At 46.1% G+C, this 20,113-nt stretch overlaps 1 protein-coding gene across 6 annotated transcripts in view; it reads right to left on the reverse strand.

The window, feature by feature from the left end:
• Positions 1-20,113, reverse strand: part of ERMARD (ER membrane associated RNA degradation) — a 1,617,289-nt gene that overhangs the window by 882,308 nt on the left and 714,868 nt on the right. The window lies entirely within an intron of this gene.

The raw sequence follows: 20,113 nt of genomic DNA on the forward strand, positions 1-20,113 counted from the left end.
CAATAAAATACAGATTACATACAAAGGATAGTACACAAGGTATATATACATTGTACCCTGGGGAGCCGGGCTCGAAATTTACAGATAAATACAACACATGATTACTTACAAGTATATATAGTATATATATATAGTTAGGTAATGTGGTATTGACCGGACGAAGGACAATCACTTACAGGATGGTAGCTATGAGTGCCAGGTGTTAGATTTCAACCATGTGATAGTGTTGGATAGTGTTGGATCTGAATTTGTGGTAAGTCTGGACTGTTCTTAGACTGGGGGGGCAGCGTATTCCATAGTTTGGACGCTTTTACTGGGAAGCTGTTACCTCCAATAGTGGATCTTTTAAATTTAGTTATGGAAAGTCGATCTCTGTTGGCAGATCTTACAGGTCTAGTGGATGTCTACTTGTGGAACCTTTCTACGAGGTAAATTGGTGCAGCATTGTTGAGGGATTTGTAAGTAAGAGATAAGGTTTTTAGGAGGACTTTATCGAAGGTTGGGAGCCAATTATTCTGGCGACTAGTTTCTGAGATGTGGTCTCTCCTGAATATGCCTGGGGCCGCTCTAAGAGCATTATTTTGGAGAGTTTGGATTCTTTTGATGGTGGCTTTGGACGATCCTAGATAAAGGGCATTGCAGTAGTCAAGACGTGATAGGATAAGGGCTTTAGCTAGGGTGATGAAGCTGCTGTCAGAGAAGAATGGCTTGCCAGTGCGTATCAATTTACACGTGTAGCCAGTAGTTCCATCCCTTCCCCATATACCCCAAATCCATGGTAATTACAAATTCTATCTATCCTTGAAACATTCCTTTTTGATATTGAGGGAAAATAAAGGATGGTGCATCCCCTCTATGTTTCATGGGCGTGTCAATAAGTCCTCTCAGGATTGTAAGGGGAACAATGTCCTGCAGTAGTTCCACATTCTTCAATATCTCCAGCATCTCCAGCTATGTCACTGGGTTATACACGCACAATATAAAGACACAGACACGAGGAATCCCCTTTGAAAAGGTTTGTGGCCAGCAATGTCTCTTTAAATGGTCTCCACTCAAATATGTATAGAGTTCTTGAAACTTCACAGAGGAGCAACACCTTTGGGGACACATGATTAAGTAGCAAGATATCCTAGTGAGAGCTATTTTGCATTGTTACTGGGAAAACATTTAGAAAGTGGCAAGAACTGACCATCTGTGTTCAATATTAACACCTGGTCTATACATTGATTAATAGGTGGTACATGACATCAGAGATTAGCTAAAAATCTCCTGTCTCAGTCAAATGTTAGAGAGAATTGCATTCCACCCTTGGACATTTGTCTTCCATAACTCAGTGGCACTAAAGTCGGCTTCTGAAACCGATGAGGCATAACTGAACTAGAAATACATTGAACGCCACCACAAAATTTAAATCAAAGCAATTATAAAAATACAAGCAAAAGCATAACATAAGGTGTTGCTGAAATTTGGAATCCAGGAACACACCCAATCCCATCAGCTCCCAGTGTGACAGTTCCCAGTATGAAACAATGTTACTTGCTTTGTTAAATCCTTCAAATTTTGGATGTCATGTTGCACAGACTGGGAATGGTCACTGAAATTAAAACACATTGCTTCAAATGCATTATAATCTAAATTGTGTTTCAACAACAAATAATCAATAGCAGCTCTATTCTGGAAAACTGCTTTTCTCATAGCGTTGCTATCTAGAAGCAATTCTTCTAAGGCTTGAGAGGTATGGTTAAACCCCTTCACTACTAAACACGCTAACTTAATCAAAGATGTATAGCCCCCAGGAGCTAATCCCCAAATTCCCACCAATGTATAGGCAAGATCTAGGACTTTAGATTCCGACAACAAATGCACATTTGAATCACAGTCTGGGGTCAGCCCTAAAGATTCAAAAACTGATCTTTTGGTTCTATATAGTGCTGGTAGCAAAGGAAATAACATAAGGGCAAGTCGTGTTCGTGCGCATGGCCCTCTAGAGATGTTAGCAGGAATGTAAGTGAAAGTTATATTCCCACACAAAAGTTTCTGTGCAAGGTACATCCATTTGTTCTCCGTTGACATTCATTGGTGAATATATTTGCTGTGCAGCTTGTACTTAGTTTATCCTCAATGCTTTGCAAATCTGTTTCTTTGTTATGTTATTTTACTTGGCATTTATATATCTATATATCATTGGTATGATCTCAAAGCGCTGGTAGGTTGAACGCCCTTGGGAACCGCAGTTCTGGTCAGTAGATAGAGATAGAGTCGTAGGGTGCGTGGGTGCACCAGATACGTGTGCAACTGATGTAATTGCCAGATGGTAGCTGCATCCTAGCATTAGGTGTGGTGCTGAAGATATCAGTTGGATGTGTGCAGACTGGTGGGTTGACACGCAGACTGGGTTCTGGCTGCGTTAGGCCTGAAGGACGCTTATGTGAGCAACTAGGCTGGAATGTCATCAGATAGCTGCATTTTATCAGGGTGATGAGGTGTTCATGGGGTAGTATTTGTATGTGAACAGCTAGGCCGAATTTGTCAGTGGTATAGCTGTGTTCTAGTTGTGTGATGGAGTATAGTAGAGACTAAGAGTAGTGATATGATGGTTATCTTTAAAGCGCCGGAGACCAGGCACGTCAACAGGACGGCAGGGAACACAGCGACACACGCACACACAGTGACAGGGGGCTGGGCTTACAGTGACAGGAGGGTGCATATGGATATATAGCAACAGCATGGGCAACAGTGACACATGTGTGGGGCATGCTAACATTTACATTTCTATCTAGATGCGATTCAGGCTAATGTTCATGATTTCATCCAAGTGTGGCACATGCTACCATCTTCAACTTTACCCAGGTGTGGGGCATGCTAACATTTACACATTCGCATTTCCGTCTAAATGCGACTCAGGCTAATGTTCGTGACTTCATCTAAGTGAGGCACATGCTTCCATCCACAAGTCCATCTAGGTGTGGGACATGCTGGGACATGCTAACATCCACAATTCTATCTAGATGGGATGCAGGCTAATGCTCACGATTCCATCTAAGTGTAGTAAATGTTACCATTCACTGTGCTACCATTCTGGTGCACCATTCACAATTCCATCTAAGTGTGGGAGATGTTGACAATTGTATTTCTATCTAGTGAAAGCTGCTAAACTCTGGAACTCCTTGCCACACAACCTGAGAGTAGATCAACCCTACCTACACCTTAGAATGAACTACATTTAATATATCAACTACAATAACCTGTAGTAACCCTGTCGACATCCCAATAGATACCTAGTACCAGAGGCCATCCCTACCCCCTGTTGTCCCCCGTGATGTTCCCTTGTGCCCCCACCATTCCCGCACACAGGTGTTGCCTGTTTTGCTTGATTCTTATACCCTGCTCCTCCCTCACCCCCCGCAAGCCTACTTCAGCAGGAGTCTGTCATGATAAATTCTGGTTTCACCAGCACCGTCTTGTGGCCAATGCTGGATTTGACTTTTATGGACTTCATTCATTCACGGCGCGTCACCCTTTCTCAACTCTCATGCTGGACTTCCTTTGCATCTTGTACTCATGGTGGCCTGAATGATGCTGTACCCATCTTCATCTTGTATCCTGGCTTGCAACATTATGTGTTACTACTGACTTCTGCACTTGTATTCACTCTCCCCTCTTGCTTCTCCACTCTTTTGACTGCTAACTCTCTGTTCTCTCCTCCTTTCCCTTCTCCATTTTCCTATCTCCTCCCCTTACTTTCTTCTATGCACTTACTCTATTAGAATTGTCCCTGGACCTAGTATGATAGTAACCTCGTCTGGCTCCTCCTACCTCCCCTTACTGTCACCCCCACCACCCATCCAGCACTATCTGAAATGTTGTCAGGCCTAGTACGCTTGTTTTGTTCCACCCCTCCCTATCTGCACCCCTCTCCCTCACCTCTTGTTTTTCTCCGGCTCTACCAGAAATGTCGTCAGGCCTAGTACGGTAGTCGCCTTTCTATTTCCATTTCCTTCCCACTCTCCCCCTCCGTTCCTTATCTATGTCTTAGCTCTTGCACTATGTGAAATGTCACATCCTTACTTTTCTTGGCCTGTAAGAATGTCATTGTATTTTCCCTGGTTCCCTCCCTTGCCCTGAAGCGCTTTGAAACACATTGTGTATAGGCGCTATATAAATAAACTATCATATCATATCATATATCATAGACCCTTCCAACTGTACTGTATATAACCTGTATTTTAAGAATTTTGCCAACAAATGTTAAATGCCATGTAATGCTATTTGTAAATTATTTTGCACCCATGTACATTAATGTTATCTCTGCTACCTGTATAAATCTGTAACTATGTAAACTGCACATTTCTGTAACACTAAGCTCTGCATATTTTTACTGCTGCGCCCTGCTACCTCTGGGTTTGGCACGCATTATAAATAAAGAAACAAAACGAAACGAGATGCGACTCAGGCTAATGTTCACGATTTCATCTCTAAGTGCGGCACATGCTGCCATTCACATTTCTATCTGCTGGGGGCTGGAATGTCAGCGTCGGCATAAAGCGACCTAAGAACATCATTCTCCAACCTCGTCATATTGAAATTGGTTGGCTGTGCCAATATAACCTTTTGTTTTTGGAGTGTGTCATTTTTTTCCAAATGTAGTCCATTTAAAACTCTGTAAAGCAAATACAGAAAACACATGTAGCTGAATGAAGTTGCATCTGCACAGCAGGTGTTAAGAGGCACGTCAAAGGTGTCTCATTCTCAGCCAATGGTCGATTGTTTAGTACTTTCACAGCATCAAACACACAATAATGCCAGCCTACCAAACTGTCATTGCCTGATTTGCACAATTGTTCTTTACACAAACCATTCATCCTCTCAATCAAAGCCGCTCCTTGTGGATGATACAGTACATGGTAAAGCCACTCTATTATTCTCCTGACAGATCAACTTGCCTTTTAAACGTGTGCCATTGTCACTCTGCATTTGCAAGTGCACACCGTAATGCAATATGATTTGATCTAACAGCTTAATAGTGTTCAATTTTGTGGCCCTCTTGCATGGCAACACCATCAAATATCCTGAAAAGGTGTCCACAATGGTACAGGCATATTGACAGCTTTTACTGATTAGCATAGGACCAATATAATCGATCTGCCAAATTTGCCCCAGTAACTTGCCTCTTTGCAAAGTGCTCTGGACAAGCTGAGGGATGGATCTATGCTGTTGCTGTTGACAGACATGACACTGCAAAATAATTGATTTCACTACCTCTAAAGAGATATTGACCCTCGAGTTTGTGCCCATCTGTAAGTAGCTTTTTCTCTCATGTGTCTACATTTCTGGTGAGCCCGCGTAGCCAAATCCTCAAAAATCGGCCTCCTGAGCCTCTGCGTCCACAGATGAAATCTTGGTGTGTTCATCTGCAACAGAATTAAACCAACCTTTCTGAGTCAGAAGCACAGTGTGCATCCACATGAGACACTGTTACATGTCGGCAGCCACACAGCTATCCCATTGACCAAGTGTTTCTTGTTTAAAAGCTTGATATCCTGAATAGAGTTCTGCAAACTGACTGCTTTTCCCTTTCCATGACATTAAGATCTTTTTTGTCTTGGGATTATGACGCGTCTTTCCAGTAGCGCTCAGTTCCTACGCTGCGAGCAGAGCCATTAGTAAACCTGGCATGCCCTGTTTGCTCTACTGTCAGATCTCCATAAGGTACTCCCCATTTCAACGGAGACTAATGTAGTTCTGTAAATTCCTGTGGTATGTAGTCTTGGGAGAATAGCTCAGGGGCAACGTGCTCGCCTTGGAAGCAAGACAACACAGAGCGACTCAGGTTCGATCCCCGGTTCCGCGCTTAGAAACCTCTGGGTATTAAGCGTGTTATGAATAACCTATCATATCATATATCATGTAGACTACGGTTGGTATATTAGCCACTTGCTCTTGTAATTTCGCAACCCCACCCTTTCCTGATTTGGCTCTGTCTTGAATGTACCATTTCTATTTGATTATACTGGCTTCTTGGGCGTGACTTATCCTGTGTGTTTTAGGAGAGCTCAACACCCATTGCATAATTGGAATTTCAGGTCTGATCAATACATCATGACCCACTGTCAATTGTATCAATAAGAGCCCAATAGCATGCTAGCAATTGCTTTTTAAATGGATTGTACTTATCAACTGCCTCAGGTAATTTGCGACTCCAATCCCAAAGGAACTTGCTTATCGTCTTGCTTCTGCCACAGACTCCAGTTAGCATAGTGTACTTGTACAGATACAAGAATCATCTTCTCCTGACTTCACAGGCCACAAATCAAGCACACGCTGCACTGTGTCCTTTGCCAAATCAAATTGCCTCTGCTGCTCCTCGCCCCACTCAAATTCATATATATTTTGTTTAACTGTGTAAAAGTGGGCCTAAGATTTCCCCTAAATGTAGTATATGCGGTCTCCAAAATCCATACAGACTGCTGAGTTTGTTTCTTGTTCACTGGGGTAGTAAATTTAAGTATCTTTTGTCTGGCTTTCGGCACTATGTCTCGTTGCCCATTGTGCCACTGAATTCCCAAAAATATCACAGTTTTAGCTGACCATTGAATTTTATCAGGGTTCATCTCCCAGCCTTTCTTCTTCAACCCAGCAATTATTGTTCCCAATTGATTTTGCACACTGCGCTCTTCCTTGCCCTGAATCAGAATATCATCAATGTAATGTGAGATTTGTATATCAGGCTTACATGGTATCTTGTCTAAGTGTATTGCACCAACTGTGACAAAGGATTGGGCTATGCAAGTACCCCATAGGCAATCTCATCACCGATGGCCACGCCAAGAAATGAAAAACTGCTCCTGGCACTATTCGGCAATTGGCACAGAGAAAAAGGCATTTGCCAAATCTAACAGAGCGTACCAGGTTCCCTCAAACTTCTGTATGTTCTCAAATAAGGTGATCGTTTCTGGCACTGCAGGAACTAAAGGGTGAGTGTATTTGTTCAATTCTCTATAGTCCAGTCATTCTCCAGCTTCCATCCCCTTTTTTCACAGGCCAGAACGGATTGTTCCAAGCTGTAGAGACTGGCCTTAATACACCTGACTCTATATATTCTTTAATAGTATCTGAAATGTCCTCATCTCCCCCGAAATGCGATATTGCTTCATTGACACATGCTTCGTGGCCAATGGCAGATACACCGGAGGGATCTTCAATTGGCCTACAACCACTGGAGTACTGGTCAATGCATTCACTCCAAACTGATCAGTCTAGTCCTAGAGTCAACCTTTCCAGAATGTCAAATCCAATTATATATTCAGGCATCGGGACAATCAACGGGTGTCTCTTTTCCTCTCAACCAAGTAATGGTAAAGTGTTGACCATTAAATCTTGAAGGATTTCCATGAATCAATGAGGCCTCCGCCCTGGTGTCAATCAAAGCTCGGACATCTTATGTGTTCCCAGGCTTCCAAAATATCTTAACATTAACATGAGGTCGTCTGTCAACTTTTATGTGAGCTGACACTGCCGGGGTTTGGCTATAATCCTAGTCAAATTTAGAATGAGTGTACCCACACTCAGCCTCCAACATTGTACTCACTGTTTTGCTTAACTCAGCATATGCTGGCTGGTATTGGGGAGGGGTCCTCATGGACCCTTCACCTTCAGTGCCACCTGAGGAGAAGCAGGGAGAAGTGTCTCTTTTCTGCTTGGACACCACCTGTCGCTTCACTTGTTTATAGCGCTCCTTCCCATCAAGTCTTCTCTTTTTATATAACTCGTACATCGCCCTGGTTTCAATACCATCAATCTCTTCCCGCGACACACCATCTTTCAACAATGCCAGAAACATGTCCTTTCTTAACACCTGGGAATCTTTACTATCTTGTCTCCTTCTGTTAGGGAGAATACTCCAGAATGGCTAATTTCCCTTACCTACTGAATCCCTCAGCAGCTTTGCTGGATTTCTTTTTTCACCTGGTAAGAGTGTGAGTTTTTTTCCCCCACTCTTACATGTGTTTTGCTGTGTGCGTTTAACATTTTTTGTGTTCATAGACTGTGGAGCCTCACCTACTCCACAGGCATCATTTTTTTACTGTGTGTTACACAGCACCTTCAGTGCAGTGACACAGGGTTGTCTTTTAGACTTCCCAACTCAGACTTTTCTGGGACTGACTACTGTCTCCCAGAACATGTAAATATGCTATTGACTTTATTAGTCTTTTTAAAATCCACAGACCCAGTACAAATCATCTTGCATGGAGTACTGGAAAGGGTTCTTATCCCTTTTGTCCGTTTCTCTTGGACCATTGTTTTGCTCCCTTTTCATCAAGACTTGGCTGGTGGCAGAGGAAACTACCCTATTTTTCCTACCGCGGTTATCTTAAATAACCTTGGTATTGTTTTAGGCTATCTTGGTAGCCTCGAACTTAAACCCGCTAGACCATATACGTATTTATATGGTTCCGGCTGGGTTTATTCGCCATTTCTTTTTGAAAATGTCTTTCTCGTGTTTTACTCCGTGCGCCAAACCAGATTTGGTTCCTTTGTCCACCGTCTTTTCGCGGGCTTCTCCGCAGAAGCCCTCTTTAGGCGCCTGAAAGTCTGGGTAGGCAGGATGTGAGGGAGGGGTTTTAGGGCCCCTGCCATGGGTTCCCTTGGTAACCCAAGTAGCACTCCTGTTTGATTGGCTAGGTGACTGTCTTGCCAGGACAGCTGACAGCCAGGCTGTGTGAATGGGGGAAAACTGCATAAAAAGCAGGTCTCTGGAATTGGAAAGGCAGTGTCACCACTTGAACGATAGAACCGACGAGGAGCTGACAGAAGAGGACCCCTACCACGACTGAAACCACCCGGTGAAGCCCTGCTGCAGGTCCGAATCTTCAAACTCCAATGACAGAGAAGATCCTCCAGGAATCTTCTTCCCCAGAGCAGGTGGGACCAACCAGTTCATCCAAACTGCAAGCCAGGACTCCCTCCTCTGCTCGAATTTGTTGTACAGAGCTACAGTGAACCGGATAGCCAGGAAGGTCGGACCCTGATTGGGTTTTAAGGAGCGCACCTTTTATTTGTTGCTTTGCTCTGCTGCTGGTTTCTCCCCTGGGCAGTGCAGGACCCTCCAGTCTTCCGACTTCATATCAGTCCGACAGTCGCTTCAGGAACCGTGAGCCCGCAGGAAGTGACAGGAACGTCCGCCTCAGCTACAGCTTCTTCTCGATTTAAAGGTACTGTGCAAATCCGTTTGTTCGTTTCGTTCAGCCGTGGTGAAAGTGTGTGAAATCTTTCTCCAATCAGAGGGCTTGTCCTTCTCTACTCTTTGAACTCACTTTTCTGCCGACCAACTTCGTCCGGAACTCTTGGCAAAGACTTAACCGCAAACTACCCTGAACTGTGTGATCTTAAGCAAAAGACTTTTGTCCTATTGACTTTGGCCCTAAGCCTTTTTGATTTGATTGCATCACTATAGTTCCTCTTTCTAGACTGCCTTGCTTACTTACCTGTTGGTGCTGCTCAATTTCTGCCTAACTTTGTCTTTCCCACCCTTTTAAATTACTAGAGTGCCATTATGCTCCCACTTCATTTTGTGAGCTTAACTTGTCTGGAAACTATTGGGAGTGGTGTGGTGTATTAAGAGTATGATTTTTGAACTGCTTTACTTTAGTGAGATGTTATACAACTGATGTGTAAATAAATGCATATTCTTTTACTCAGAAATCTTGAGTCAGTGTTTATTTGAATCATAGTAATTGCTATCCGTTGTGTAACTATTGATACTGCTCACTTGCTCTTGAGATAAGTCTGGCTGCTCAGCCATCGCTACCACTTTTACTGTGTAGTACAGGCTTGTACCAAAGGTGAATGTGTACTGTCACTTGTAGTCTTAATTGTGCGTAGTGTTCCCAAAGGGTACTGCATATCATTCTGCTTAACACGTGCCCTCTGTTCTTCTCTCCCTGCGCCCCGCTTTCTATCAAGTTCTGTCCTCACCTTTGTTCCATTCACCCAGATCTGACAATTGACGAATAGCATCTACCACTTAATCAGTTTCCTTCTCAGTCATGCCCACCAACAAAGTCATAACGACACTCTTATACGCAGGTGTGGCAGTCCTGATAATCATATTTCTGGTTCACACTGACAATGGCACCACCCCCATATGTACCGGCTCATCCACATGGACTGCCTCTTTTATAGCACGTTCTCTGATTTTTTTTTAAATGCCTCCTTCAATATATACCACTTCTTCTCTTCAGTGGGCCAATCCATGAGCTGCCAGGTGCAATAAAGACACTTACGAAGCCTGTCCATTTGCAGCTCTTGTATATTAGTATCAGTGGAAAGAGGCAGGAAGCATGGGGATCAGTGGAATCAACTAACAAACCCCCGTTGCCCCATCATACATGTGCACCAACCAGGTAAGGAAAGGCTCCCCTGACTTCTGCCTCAATTGAATAATAATCTCACCGACTTCCGGCTGTGTGTAATCTTGCAGTGTGGTCAAATCCACACCACCTCCTGGATTGTGTGGGTGCGGGCCAGCTCTTCATCTCGTCACTGGGTTAGCAGTAACAGTCTTCCCATCCTGTTTAAGTGTAGATTCTGTTGAAGAAAAAATGCTCCACACTTGAGGAACTGCGCCCCAATGTTTTTGCGGAAACTGAAATGTATTGATTATAATGCCCTTTTGGATAACACTTGTTTCGACACACCAATGTCTTTTTCAAATCAGGGCTAGTGACAAAACTAGTGCCAAATTCACAATGAAAAACATGTATCAGAGATCATAGTGCACAGTCAAGCAAACCATGAAAGCAAAGAATTAAAAGTAGTCACAGAGAAATAAGGAGGGGTGAAGGGGAGGAGGTTCAAGGTAAGTAAAAAGAAAGCACAAAGGTGAAAAACAACGCATTAGTACATACTCGTAGGTCAGTGTCTATTATTATTTAGATAAAAATGTCATTCTTACTTAAAGTAATTGATATAGTAGTGTGCCCATGGAGGCCTTACCTATATTCCAAATCAAAATTCTTCAATTCAGTAGAATAGAAAGTCATGGTTTAAATCCCCCTATTAAGATTCATGCCAAAATATCATATTTTAGACAGTAAATACTTGTGACTCATCATTTAAGAAGTCCAATATTATCAAAGTCCCCTACATTACGTATTATTGAAGCTATATGCCTAAGTAGAAAATCCTACAATAGTGAAATACACGAAATTAAAATGATCTCGATTATACAAATTAATAATTATTTTTAAGAAAGTGTCCATGTAAATACTGGATACTATCCTAGCATGGGGGAATAATTAATACGCTAAACAGCGTTTGAATGGAACATGGCAAAACAATTCAAATAATGTACTCGTAGACCAAATAATGCTACGTCCAAAAACGCCGTAGTTACCTGTATAAAATATGCGCTTACTCTGATCCAAACACGGCCAGCACATTGCTCGAGTTGCAGCCGTGCGACAGAATGCGCTCGATTCCATAATGATGAAGCATCAGAACAAAAGAGTGCTGAAAGCACAAAAGGATTGTGCTGCAGCTTACCTCTGGCTTGTGCTCAATCTTCTTTCGTCTGGGTCGGTCTTCTCCCAAGTTTACAAGGGTTGTCTAGGCAACCCTAGTCCTATTTCTATTTCCATTAAGTCCTATTCGGAGAGTCAGGCAAAATAGATGAGCGCCATATTATGAGTTCATATAAGGGTAAAGTGAATACAAATCGTCGGAATAAACAAAAGGGTCCCCATGGGGCTGTAGTTTTAGCATGCTGAGACAGCAGTGCTTGAAATAAACAAAAAAGTTGAACCTGAAATCTACAGATGATTAATAAAGTCAGGTGAAATACTATAAACGGTTGGTATCGGGCAAAGTGATGGGAAAGGCATAAAAATGTCAATAGATATCTAAGTATATTGCCAGATAGCTGAACAAAGCTAAGTAGTAGATGAAATGACAAAGTGACAAAGGTGATGGGGGCACGGCTGAACACAATACCATTCACTCTAATCATGTGTTTGCATCCCCGAAACTACATGAAATAAGTCATATAAACAATTTTACTGCAAAGCCAAAAGGTTCAAAATTACTTCAGTATTGTAAGTGCTAGTCGAGAACAAGGAGTAACATATAGCGTTATAGTACAGAAAAAATATCAACAGGAACAAATTAAAGCATTTCTTAAAAAGGTTTGTGTTTTCCCCGTCAGAGGAAGTACGCCATTTCATGGTCTTGGTTCAGGCCAAATTCTGTTGCTCTAAATTTACAAATTGTGCGAGCTTCCATCAGGCGAAGGAGGATCTCTCTATTACCGCCCCTCTCGCCTAGAGATGCTTGCCTCAATCCGATGAACCTCACATTCATTTTATCATCCAATTGATGACTACTTTGCCAATGTTGTGCAAGTGGTAATGTAGAAGAACAAGTTACTTTCTTACCTGGTAACGTTCTTTCGATGGGATGGTCCGACGGCGTATTCCATATCTATGACATGTAATCACCACAGCTGTGCTGCTTCGGAAACTTTTTCGGCGTCTGCGTCCTGCGTCGATGACGTCGATGCGCCGTCGTCGAGGACCTCCTCCGACGTCCGACGTCATCCGATGTGATAAGTAGGACGCACGACGCCCATAGCCTCAGTTGTAGTTTTTTCCCCCAGAACGTGTGACATAAGTCAACTGCCAGTCAGACACAAAGCCTTGCGGAACGTAAGCTGCAATCGCAAAAGAAATTCTGCAGCGGGGAAGGCCGGGCGGGAGCGATATGGAATACGTCGTCGGACCATCCCAACGAAAGAACGTTACCAGGTAAGAAAGTAACTTGTTCTTCGAGGGGATTGGGTCCTCCGACGTATTCCATATCTATGACAGACTCCCAAAGCAGTACCAAAGCAAGGAGGAGGGAAAGAATTTAGAATCAAAATGTAGAATAGCCAATCAAATAGCAGAGCAAAGGACCGCCTTGCCAAAGGCCAGATCCTGTGCTCGGATGGAATCAAGGGAATAGTGACGTACAAATGTATGTACTGAAGCCCAGGTGGCTGCATCACAGATGTTGCGAATAGGAACACCCCTCTGCAGGGCAGTAGACGCAGCCATACCCCTGGTAGAATGGGCCCGCAAGCCAGCCGGTGGGTCCTTACCCGCCAAACGGTAGCACTCCGAGATGGCCAAAACAATCCAGCGAGACAAAGTCTGTTTCGACACAGCTTGCCCCAAACGCTTACCAGCGTAACCAATAAAGAGTTGATCATCCACTCTGACCCGGGACATGCGCGAAACATAAAAGCTTAAAGCTCTCCTAGGATCAAGCCTATGGAGCCTCTCCTCTTCCTTACCAGGATGCGGAGGAGGATAGAATGCCGGAAGAACAACCTTCTGGGCCAAATGAAATTCCGTCACTACCTTCGGAAGAAAAGAAGGACGAACTCTAAGGACAACCCTGTCCTTGTGAAATACAGTGAAGGGAGGCTTAACTGAAAGTGCCTGTAACTCACTCACTCTGCGAGCGGAAGTAACCGCAACTAAAAACACAGTTTTCAGAGTCAACAGCCTCAAAGGGCAAGAATGTAAAGGCTCAAACGGAGCACCCATAAGAAACTTAAGAACCAGGTTTAAATCCCAACCGGGCACCAGGAAAGGTGACGGAGGGAACACATTAGTGAGCCCTTTCAGGAACTGTGAAATCAAAGGGATTTTAAAGTAAGAACACTCTTCAGACGAGCGCTTAAAGACGGACAGCGCCGCCAGGTAACCCTTAACGGTACCCACTTGCAAGCCCCTGTGGGCCAAAGAAAGTAAAAAGGACAGAACCATGGGGATGTCACATGCAAAAGGATCCACATTCTGAACTCTGCACCAGTCGCAGAACTTACGCCAACGGCAACGGTACAGAGACTTTGTTGCCGGCCTTCGGGCCGAAAGCAACACCTCCATCACGTCCTCAGGGAGGTCCCAATCCTTATACCTCAACCTTTCAGAAACCAAGCGTGAAGGTTGAGGGATCTGACCTCTGGATGGAGAACCTGACCCCCTCCCGTGAGAGCAGATCGTCTCGGTAGGGAAGACGACGTGGAGGGCAGATGGATAAGTCGAGAAGGTCCGGGTACCACGTCCTCCGAGCCCACGCCGGGGCAATGAGGATCATCCGGGAACCGAACTTCCGTAACCTCCGCAGCACTTGCGGGATGACGGGGACTGGAGGAAACGCGTACAGCAGCGGGAATGACCACTCCACCACGAACGCGTCTCCCAAGGCACCTTTCGGAGGAAATTCCCGCGAGCAAAACCTTTCGCACTTCCGGTTGACACTGGAGGCGAAGAGATCCACTTGAGGGGTCCCCCAAAGGGTGAAGATCTCCAGGAGAATCTCCTGAGCCAACTCCCATTCGTGAGAGATCGCGCTCTGCCTGCTCAGAGCGTCCGCCGTCACGTTTTCGGCACCGGCCAGATGAACTGCCGAGATCGAAACTTCCTGCTGGATGGCCCAGAACTCGAGCTGCATCGCCTCTCTGCACAGAGGAAGTGACCCTGCCCCCCCCTTTTTGTTGAGGTAGTGCATGGCCACTGTGTTGTCCGTCAGGATCAGGACATTCTTCCCTCGCACAGACGGCAGAAAAGCCTTCAGGGCTAGCCTGACGGCCCTCAGCTCCAACAGATTGATATGGAGTCTGGACTCCGACGGAGACCAACGACCGCTGACTGTCAGCCCGTTGGCATGAGCTCCCCATCCCGTGAGGGATGCATCCGTCACGATCGTCACCTCCGGCCAGGGAAGCCAAAATGGAGCCCCCTTCATCAAGTTGCCTTCGACGGCCCACCACAGAAGGTCCCGGGCGACCGAGGACGGCACCTGAATCGAGTCCGACATCCTGCCGGAGGACTGCGACCATTGCGTCTTGAGTGCCCACTGCAAAGATCTCATCCGCAGGCGAGCCTCTGGCACCAGAAGAATGCAGGATGCCATGAGGCCGAGCAACCTCAAGAACTCGAACGCTGGGAGCGTCTGGGCATGCTGAAACTTGTGCACCATCTGCTGAATGTGAAGAGCCCTCACCTGGGGAGGAAAACACTGCCCCAGGGAAGAGTCGAGCACTGCTCCGATGTACTGGAGCCGCTGCGTCGGCGTCAAATGGGACTTCTTTAAATTGAGGGAGAAGCCCAGCCTGTGAAGGGAGCGACAGGCGATCGATAGATGATCCAGGACTTGCTCGGGAGAGCTCCCCCTGATCAACCAATCGTCCAGGTAGGGGCAGACGTGAATCCCCCCTTGCCTGAGATGCGCTGCCACCACCACCATGAGCCTGGTGAAAACCCTCGGGGCGGAGGTCAAACCGAACGGCAGGACCCGAAACTGAAAGTGCGAGTCGCCAACCGCGAACCTCAGGTACTTCTTGTGCTTGGGATGGATCGGCACATGGAAGTAAGCATCCTTGAGGTCGAGTGACACCAACCAGTCCTGAAGCTGAAGGGCCTGGAGGACTTGAGAGAGAGTAACCATCTTGAACTTGTCCTTCCTGAGGAGTTTGTTCAAATCGCGCAAGTCCATGATGGGTCTCAATCCCCCGTCTTTCTTCGAAACCAAAAAATAAGGGGAATACCATCCCTTGTTCCTCTCCGCTACAGGCACCAGTTCTATGGCGCCTTTCTCCAGCAGGGCTTGAATTTCCTGCGCAAGTAGCGGATCCGGACTCTGCAAAGAGAGGTCCGGTGGATTGTCGCGAGGCCTGTGCCGAAAAGGAAGACAGTAGCCGTGGGTTATGATCTCCAGAACCCACACATCTGAAGTAATGGCTTGCCACTCTACAAGATGCTGCGCCAGCCTTCCCCCAACCGGCGAACCATGGGACATGGCCACACGACTGAATGGGAGCGGCAGCGCGTTACCTGAGGGCAAAGAGGCAACTGCCCGAGCGGCCTTGGCACCACGGGTACCCTGTAACGACTTCGCTGCAGCTTTCGAGGTCTGCAACCTCTCAAGGCTCTCGTCAGCCTTGCTGCCAAAAAGGTGTTCACCATCAAAGGGCATGTTGAGGAGCCGGGACTGCACATCAGGAGCAAACCCCGACTTCCGCAACCACGCAAACCTGCGTATCACGGTGCTCGCCGCCATGGACCTACTGACGCATTCAGCCAAGTCCAGACCTGACTGAACGGACTCACACATGGCATCCTTACCATCCTGGACCATAGCAAGGAAACCATCCCGTTCAACCCCTTCGGGAACATGGTCAGCCGCTAACGCAACACAGTTCCACAGAGTGTGCGTGAAACGTGACAAGGCACAAATGGAGTTGGCCGCCTGAAGCGCCATACCACCAGAAGAAAACACTTTCTCCGCCCAGCCATCAAAACGTTTGTCGTCCCTATCAGGAGGGATGGTAGGGTACGACGCCTGCTTTGCCGGGGCCGTGGCCGCCTGCACCACCAAACTTTCCGGAGTGGGGTGCCTGGTCAAGTAGCAGGGGTCGCTACTGGCTGGACGGTATTTACGCGACAAGGTACTGCCCACCGCCGGGAGACTCTCCGGAGCAGTCCAAGCCGCCGCCACCCTTCTCTGTAAAGCCATATGGAATGGCAGTACTGGGTTAGTTGGGGGACCAACATCAAGGATGTCCGTCAGATCATCCTGCACAAACTCCCCTGGGGGAGCAGACCATCCCAGATACTCAGACACCCTAGCCATAAGGCGCCGGTACGAGGAATCGGCATGGGAGCCAGGCTCAGGCCTACAAAATTCCACCTCCGGAGAGGTGTCCAGTCCACTGGCATCATGCAGTGACTGCCTCAAATCGTCAAACTGACTATGGCCCGAGACAATTTCATCTGGCACCAGACTAGGAACCAGGCCATCAGAATCCTCATCCGCCTCCGAAATATATTCCAGGTGGCGAAAAGGCACCCGAGAGTGCTTGCTCTTAACCAGAGCCTTCCTAGGGGGTACACCCGTGACACGGGGCACCCCCGACACGAAAGGCGTCGATGGCGTCGAGCGAATCGGCGCCGACGCCGAGAAAACCGGCAACGGCGCCGAGAGGATCGGCGTCGACGTCGAGGAAATCGGCGTCAACGTCAGATGCAGCGCCTCCAGTATCGGTGGCGTCGACACAGCCCTCGAAGCCGGAGCCCCGAGCGTGTCCCTCGACGACCTGATCGTCGACGAGGCCCTCGAAGCCGGAGCCTCGAGAAAGCCTGTCGACGCCCTCGACGCCTCAGACGTCGATGTCTTCCTCGAAGACTTCACAGGAGCACACGGTCTCGAACGCGTCGAGGACCGGGACCTGGAACGGGTACGGCGAGAACGAGCCTCCTTGTCCGAACGGGACCGCTCCCGTGACTCGTGCCGACCACTCTTGCGAGCGGCGTCTCTCGACTTCACACGGCCGACCCCACTCGGGGGCGCGGACGGCTGAGTACCCTGCGACTCAAGAATCGCCAACATATTCTTCCCGAAGGAAGCCCATTCTTCCGGCGTCGCACGGCTGGTGGGGCAACCGACGAGCCGGGCAGAATCCTCGGAAGAGGACCTGGAAGGCGACCGGTGACGGCGCTTCCGAGAATGCCTCGAAGAGGCCGAGGAGTGGCGAGACCCACTCCTAGAAGAAGACCGACGAGACTTCCGACGATGACGCGGAGAGACACCCCTTGAATCATCCGTCGAAAGCCCCGCCGACTTCGACTTCCGGGGCTTGGACACCCGACCTACCGACAACCTCTTCTTACGTTCGCGTAAGGCTTTGGACGTGAGCGACTGGCAGTCGACACAGTCATCCGTGTCGTGGGCCTCCCCGAGGCACCAGAGGCAGGCGTCGTGCGAGTCAATCACCGACATCTTGGACCCACACTCCCCGCACTTCTTAAAGCCCGGACGCGGGGTTGAAGACGAAGTGGAAGACATCGCCGAAGGAAATTCACAAACGAACAGGTTCGAAGAACCAGAAAGAACAGAACTCCAAAGAGTCGAGGCTTAGAACCGAGAAACACGAAGCAACACGTTCGCGGAAAAAACGGAACTGAGGCTATGGGCGTCGTGCGTCCTACTTATCACATCGGATGACGTTGGACGTCGGAGGAGGTCCTCGACGACGGCGCATCGACGCAGGACGCAGACGCCGAAAAAGTTTCCGAAGCAGCACAGCTGTGGTGATTACATGTCATAGATATGGAATACGTCGGAGGACCCAATCCCCTCGAATCAGATTTACTCATAGCATAGATATGCTCACGTATTCTACACATGAGTTCTCTTATGGTGCTCCCAATGTATACGCGTGCACATGTGCATATTATGGCATATACGATGTATTTGCTACGACAGTTGATGGTATCTTTGATCCTGAGAGTAGGGGCTCTTGAATCCGAAAAAGTCTCTGTGTTATGGTGTGCTAATTTGCACATGCCACATGATCCACATTTCCTGAATCCTGTCGGTTTCTTCGGTAACCATAATTCTTGTCTTGGTATTGGCAAATTAGGGAGTAGGGATGGGCTGAGTATATTTTTCAGAGATTTAGCTTTTTTGAAGATTAGTTTAGGTTTTTCATCGATATGATCTCTGAGATGATCATCCAGTTTGAGCAAATGCCAATTCTTGTTTAATATCTTTCTAATTTCAAAACTGTCATGTGAAAATGTTGTAATGAAGCTGACTTTGTTGAATTCCTCTGATCGATTAGGATTCTTAGGTGTTAGGCTTACATCCCTATTCATGGTATCAACTTTTGCATGTGCCATGTCTATATATTTCTTGTTGTAACCTCTCTGATGAAATCTGTGTTTCAATAAATCACATTCCTCATTTAAGTCATTAGTATTGCCACAGTTTCTACGGCCTCTCACAAATTCACCCTTTGGTATGTTTTTTATTACTGTTTTTTGGTGACAACTAGTTGCAAAGAGGGTTGAGTTTGCCTCAGTTGGTTTTCGGAAAGTTTTTGTCGGTAATTTGCCATTCATCACATATATAGTGAGATCTAAGAAATCTAAGGTAGAGTCACTGGATGGTCCTGAAAGAAAAATCCCCTCTGTGTTGTTGTTAAGACGATCTCTGAATTCAGTTAGTTCTTGGTCATCACCTTTCCAGATAAGTAAAATATTGTCGATAAATCTCGTCCACATCACGATTTTGTCATGAGCATTTGGATCTGTGTAGACATATTTGTCCTCAAACTTGCTCATAAAGAGGTTTGCAAGGACCGGCGTGTATTTAACACCCATGGCCACTCCCTGTTTCTACTTGAAGTATTTTTGTCGAATATAAAAATATTGTTCTCCAAAGCTATTGTCAGCATTTCTTTCAGCATGGTCACGTAATGGTAATATGAAGCAGATTCCCCACAAAAAATGTAATCTATAGTTTCGATAGCTGCCTCGTGTTTAATCGAGGTATATAGAGCTAGGACATCCCAAGTGACAAGTTTGTAAGACTCATCCCATTGAATAAGTTGTAATTTCTTGATGACATCAGTAGAATCTTTACAAAAAGCTCTGATTGTAGGTACACGTGGGCTTAAGATATTGTCAATGAACTCACTAATTTTCTCTGTGACCCAACCAATACTGCAAACGATTGGTCTTCCCGCCGGTATTCTATTGAAAGTTTTATGTACTTTGGGTAAAAAGTATATGGTCGGGACCACAGGATGTGAGACAGTTAAATAAGCTCTTTCACGGTCAGTGATGAGGCCTTTCCTTTCCCAATTTTGGATTTGCTCAGCTATTTGATTTTTGATTTCCATAGTGGGATTTGTTCAAAGTTCTTCATAACAAAGGGGGGTTGTTAGATGATTCACAGTCATTTGTATATAATCAGCACGGTCCATTAGAATTATTTTTCCCCCTTTATCAGCTTCCTTAATAACTAGGGATCGGTCCATTTGCAGATTTTTCAAAGCTTTGGACTCTTCTGGAGTCGGGTTGTTCTTTTTGTTCTTGAATCTCATACTCCACTTATTCTTGCGCTCGAAGCGATTATTGATCTCCATTTGAACTACTTTATGGAAGGCATCGATCACATTATCTTGACCAAATTGTGGAGTAAATTTGGATCGAGCCTTCATTTCCTGGGTTGTGATGCTAATGGATTGGATTTTTAGATCATGCAGTGTTTCATGTAGTTCCAA

The sequence above is a fragment of the Ambystoma mexicanum genome, chromosome 4q (genome assembly GCF_040938575.1).
Source record: "Ambystoma mexicanum isolate Mex_15411 chromosome 4q, UKY_AmexF1_1, whole genome shotgun sequence".
NCBI lineage: Eukaryota > Metazoa > Chordata > Amphibia > Caudata > Ambystomatidae > Ambystoma > Ambystoma mexicanum.